This window comes from Myxocyprinus asiaticus, chromosome 28 (assembly GCF_019703515.2).
Source record: "Myxocyprinus asiaticus isolate MX2 ecotype Aquarium Trade chromosome 28, UBuf_Myxa_2, whole genome shotgun sequence".
NCBI classification, from domain to species: Eukaryota; Metazoa; Chordata; class Actinopteri; order Cypriniformes; family Catostomidae; genus Myxocyprinus; species Myxocyprinus asiaticus.
This window is the reverse complement of record NC_059371.1, coordinates 37,316,501-37,322,500: the sequence shown is the minus strand read 5'-3', so window position 1 is coordinate 37,322,500 and position 6,000 is coordinate 37,316,501. Positions and strand designations below refer to the sequence as shown.

General features: G+C 38.7%; 1 protein-coding gene across 3 annotated transcripts in view; it reads left to right on the top strand.

Annotated features, from left to right (window-relative positions):
• The first annotated feature begins 4,047 nt into the window (after window positions 1-4,047).
• Window positions 4,048-6,000, top strand: part of LOC127418733 (terminal uridylyltransferase 4-like) — a 38,043-nt gene continuing 36,090 nt past the window's right edge. For all 3 annotated transcript variants that reach the window (XR_007893540.1, XM_051659477.1, XM_051659475.1), the window contains exon 1: window positions 4,048-4,208. The gene's annotated coding sequence lies outside the window, so the exon portion shown is untranslated. The remainder of the gene's footprint in view (window positions 4,209-6,000) is intronic.

Here is a 6,000-nt window from a genome sequence, read left to right as displayed (position 1 = left end):
TGAGTTTCCATGGCCGAGCAGCTGCATCCAAGCCATACATCACCAAGTGCAATGCAAAGCGTCGGATGCAGTGGTGTAAAGCACGCCGCCACTGGACTCTAGAGCAGTGGAGACGTGTTCTCTGGAGTGACGAATCACGCTTCTCCATCTGGCAATCTGATGGACGAGTCTGGGTTTGGCGGTTGCCAGGAGAACGGTACTTGTCTGACTGCATTGTGCCAACTGTGAAGTTTGGTGGAGGGGGATTATGGTGTGGGGTTGTTTTTCAGGAGCTGGGCTTGGCCCCTTAGTTCCAGTGAAAGGAACTCTGAATGCTTCAGCATACCAAGAGATTTTGGACAATTCCATGCTCCCAACTTTGTGGGAACAGTTTGGGGATGGCCTCTTCCTGTTCCAACATGACTGCGCACCAGTGCACAAAGCAAGGTCCATAAAGACACGGATGAGCGAGTTTGGTGTGGAAGAACTTGACTGGCCTGCACAGAGTCCTGACATCAACCCGATAGAGCACCTTTGGGATGAATTAGAGCGAAGACTGCGAGCCAGGCCTTCTCGTCCAACATCAGTGTCTGACCTCACAAATGCGCTTCTGGAAGAATGGTCAAAAATTCCCATAAACACACTCCTAAACCTTGTGGAAAGCCTTCCCAGAAGAGTTGAAGCTGTTATAGCTGCAAAGGGTGGGCCGACATCATATTAAACCCTATGGATTAAGAATGGGATGTCACTTAAGTTCATATGCGTCTAAAGGCAGATGAGCGAATACTTTTGGCAATATAGTGTATATACAGTACTGTGCAAATGTTTTAGGCACATAAGATATTTCACAAAAGCATTTGTCTTAAGATGGTTATTTATATCTTCAGCTTTAGTGTGTCAATAGGAAATATAAATGTTAGACTCCCAAACATTACTTTTGCAAATAGAAAAGATTAGAATAGAAGAACAGGGAGCCCTGCAACAGATGTCATGGCCCCCACAAAGCCCCCCACTGAACATCGTGTCAGTCTGAGATTACATAAAGAGACAGAAGCAACTGAGACAGCCTAATTAGATAGAAGAACTGTGGCGAACTCTCCAAGAAGCTTTGAACATCCAATCTGCCAACATCCAAGAAACACTGTGTGCAGGTGTACCTTGGAGAATTGGAGCTGTTTTAAAGGCAAAGGTGGTCACACCAAATATTGATTTAGCTTTTTTATGTTTACTGGACTTTGTATGACATTTAATGATAAATGAAAACTATTTACATCATTATTTTTTACATCAATAAAAAATATTTTTTACATTATTTTTTACATCAATATGCATAATTTTTCACAAGTGCCTAAAACTTTTGCACAGTACTGTGTGTGTGTGTATATATATATACAGGTGCATCTCAATAAATTAGAATGTCATGGAAAAGTTCATTTATTTCAGTAATTCAACTCAAATTGTGAAACTCGTGTATTAAATAAATTCAATGCACACAGACTGAAGTAGTTTAAGTCTTTGGTTCTTTTAATTGTGATGATTTTGGCTCACATTTAACAAAAACCCACCAATTCACTATCTCAAAAAATTAGAATACATCATAAGACCAATAAAAAAAACATTTTTAGTGAATTGTTGGCCTTCTGGAAAGTATGTTCATTTACTGTATATGTACTCAATACTTGGTAGGGGCTCCTTTTGCTTTAATTACTGCCTCAGTTCGGCGTGGCATGGAGGTGATCAGTTTGTGGCACTGCTGAGGTGGTATGGAAGCCCAGGTTTCTTTGACAGTGGCCTTCAGCTCATCTGCATTTTTTGGTCTCTTGTTTCTCATTTTTCTCTTGACAATACCCCATAGATTCTTTATGGGGTTCAGGTCTGGTGAGTTTGCTGGCCAGTCAAGCACACCAACACCATGGTCATTTAACCAACTTTTGGTGCTTTTAGCAGTGTGGGTAGGTGCCAAATCCTGCTGGAAAATGAAATCAGCATCTTTAAAAAGCTGGTCAGCAGAAGGAAGCATGAAGTGCTCCAAAATGTCTTGGAAAACGGGTGCAGTGACTTCGGTTTTCAAAAAACACAATGGACCAACATCAGCAGATGACATTGCACCCCAAATCATCACAGACTGTGGAAACTTAACACTGGACTTCAAGCAACTTGGGCTATGAGCTTCTCCACCCTTCCTCCAGACTCTAGAACCTTGGTTTCCAAATGAAATACAAAACTTGCTCTCATCTGAAAAGAGGACTTTGGACCACTGGGCAACAGTCCAGTTCTTCTTCTCCTTAGCCCAGGTAAGACGCCTCTGACGTTGTCTGTGGTTCAGGAGTGGCTTAACAAGAGGAATACGACAACTGTAGCCAAATTCCTTGACACGTCTGTGTGTGGTGGCTCTTGATGCCTTGACCCCAGCCTCAGTCCATTCCTTGTGAAGTTCACCCAAATTCTTGAATCGATTTTGCTTGACAATCATAAGGCTGCGGTTCTCTCGGTTGGTTGTGCATCTTTTTCTTCCACACTTTTTCCTTCCACTCAACTTTCTGTTAACATGCTTGGATACAGCACTCTGTGAACAGCCAGCTTCTTTGGCAATGAATGTTTGTGGCTTACCCTCCTTGTGAAGGGTGTCAATGATTGTCTTCTGGACAACTGTCAGATCAGCAGTCTTCCCCATGATTGTGTAGCCTAGTGAACTAAACTGAGAGACCATTTTGAAGGCTCAGGAAACCTTTGCAGGTGTTTTGAGTTGATTAGCTGATTGGCATGTCACCATATTCTAATTTTTTGAGATAGTGAATTGGTGGGTTTTTGTTAAATGTGAGCCAAAATCATCACAATTAAAAGAACCAAAGACTTAAACTACTTCAGTCTGTGTGCATTGAATTTATTTAATACACGAGTTTCAAAATTTGAGTTGAATTACTGAAATAAATGAACTTTTCCATGACATTCTAATTTATTGAGATGCACCTGTATATATATATATATACACACATACACACACACAGGGTTGGGGAGTAACGGAATACATGTAACGGGATTGCATATTTAAAATACAATATATAAGTAACTGTATTCCACTACAGTTACAATTTAAATAATTGGTAATTAGAATACAGTTACATTCAAAAAGTATTTTGATTACTGAAGAGATTACTTTGCATTTTATTGTCATTAGTTTCATTTAATATTTAGTCCTTTCAGATGGAAGACATTTATACATATAAATGATATAAACCTTATTCCTCATGTTAACTTTCTGTTAACATGCTTGGATACAGCAGTGAACAGCCAGCTTCTTTGGCAATGAATGTTTGTGGTTTACCCTCCTTGTGAAGGGTGTCAATGATTGTCTTCTGGACAACTGTCAGATCAGCAGATTGTGTAGCCTAGTGAACCAAACTGAGAGACCATTTTGAAGGCTCAGGAAACCTTTGCAGGTGTTTTGAGTTGATTAGCTGATTGGCATGTCACCATATTCTAATTTTTTGAGATAGTGAATTGGTGGGTTTTTGTTAAATGTGAGCCAAAATCATCACAATTAAAAGAACCAAAGACTTAAACTACTTCAGTCTGTGTGCATTGAATTTATTTAATACACGAGTTTCAAAATTTGAGTTGAATTACTGAAATAAATGAACTTTTCCACGACATTCTAATTTATTGAGATGCACCTGTATATATATATATATATGTACAATATACAAATCTGTTATATACAGATGCAAGGGAATGTATGGCAGAAGAGGTATGGTATGTTGGATAAATATAAATAGACTAAGATGTGTATTGCACATAATTATTGCATGTTGTAATATCATATTCATATTATAATATTTGTTTGTTTTTTATTTAAAAGCATTTATTTTATTAAAAAACATTTTATTTTATTTTATTTTTGTAACGTTACCATGTTTGAATTTCGTTTGTGTTTAGTGAGCCACCGCGCGCACCCTACAGGCATCACTCTGTCGGTCCGACACATGAAGTGTCGCGTTGATCTCCAGTGCAGTCTCGCGTTTTTCTCCGCCTGCAGCACTGACGCGTGCCCCACAATACCTCGCGCGAGCGACTTAACATGGCGCGTGTGTTCGCTGTCTCGAGCAGGGCCGAAAACAACAACAACAGCAAGAGCAACATCATCAGCCCCGGGATAAATGGCGTTTAACCTACACCGCGCACAGACACAGCTCCTTATGTGCCCATTTACTGCACACTAGTGAATCTAGGTAAGAAAGAAAAGTAAACAAAGAGCTGTAGTCTTTGTAGCGAAACGCGCGAATTAAGTCCAAACATATACACAAAAGTTGTGATTTTTGAGATAGCTAGACAGTTGAATATTTACTTTACCACCATGCAAATGTATCCTGTTTATAAATAAAACGATATGTAACCATACTGGTGATGTAGTATCAATGTTTTACCATTGCAAGGTTACATGCATGGGCTGTTTAGTCATATCAGGAAATCATAAATAGGCAATACTCGTCTGGGTGTTGCATTAGAGCAAACAAACATAGAAAGTGTCCTAATTGATATTTGGGCCTGTATTTATAACTGTAGTCCCTGTATTACTGTAGTCTGGGTTTTGTTCGGGCCTACGGTTCATTAAACTTACAGTTGGGACCAGATGCACATTTCCACAGAAATCAAAACTCATCAGTGTAACTAAATTAATGCACAGTTTACACTATTCACTGTTTTTCTTTCTTTTTAAAGGGATTGTCTCATTTAAATGCAGTGTCTATTTCCATAACGTTATGAAATGTAATGAGTATTATACATTTAGCTTGTATAATGCATGGTTGGATGACTGATCTTGGGTGGTGAGCAGTTACCTTTATTTCTCTGGTTATTGCTTTTATGGTGTTACAACAAGGGCGTAGATTTGGCTTTAACATTAGGGTACTTGCTTGTTTTGATTATTGGGGGGTGGGGGGGGGGGTTACCTCCCCCATCCCCCCTGGAATCTACGCCCCTGTGTCCATTTAGCAATTATGCTTTAATGCATGCTATGTTTGCAATAGAATATTACCTACTGTATACTATTCTTACTATTTCTGCTGTATATTGTATGTACTCTGTACACAGTGTAATTTGTTGAATGCATAGAATGCTTGGATGACCTACTACATTTGCCAAAAATTATACCATAGAGCACACTTGCACAGAAAACTAGCTGATTTGTATTCTTAAGATGACTGGATGCTGCTGCTTGTGAAAGCATTGACGTACACTGCTGTGTTGAAATGTTTATCATGTAATAATCCCATCTCGTTCACTTACTATTTAAAGTGTGCGCTATTAGAAATGCACTGCACACTTTTCAGTCAGAATGTTATGTTTACATGCACAGCTACAGTCTTCATCTGTCTGTCCAAGTATACATGACAGTGTGTAATCGAATACGTGAAAAAAGGTGGTCAGTGTCAGATTGACGTGTATGCTGGACGAAGCCGCGCTGCTGTCACAAGCGTTCGTACAAGGTGCTTGAATTTGGCTTTTTCAAATTTAAGTCCTGGAAAACCCTTGAAAATAGCAATTTTTACCAAGAGGTGCTTAAAAAGTTCTTGAAATATAGAAAATCTTAAAATATGTTGCGTAAATCTTTTAATAAATGAAATGTATTTATTTCTTTTCGGAAAAACACGACGACAGACCACTAGACGGCGCTGTTGCGTGGCACCTGTTACTTTTGGCAGCGCTGTTCAGAATGGGCCAATCACAAACAATTGTTACTGGAGGATTTAAAAAATATATATATTTTATAGATACTGTTGTGGTGGATTTAACAAGTATGAATCCTTGCATCTATCAGTTTTGATATGAAATGGCTTGACTCTGTTTTGCAAATTTTTTTCGAAAATATATTTGAAATTGTTAATTGCCTGTAAAAAAAAATCCTTGTTCCCTTCATCTGGTACACCACTTCTATGATACGTGAAGTTATTTATGTGTTTATTTTGAACTTATTTTTAATAAAAACATTAGTGCAAGGCCGAACAATGTGCAAAAAAGCAA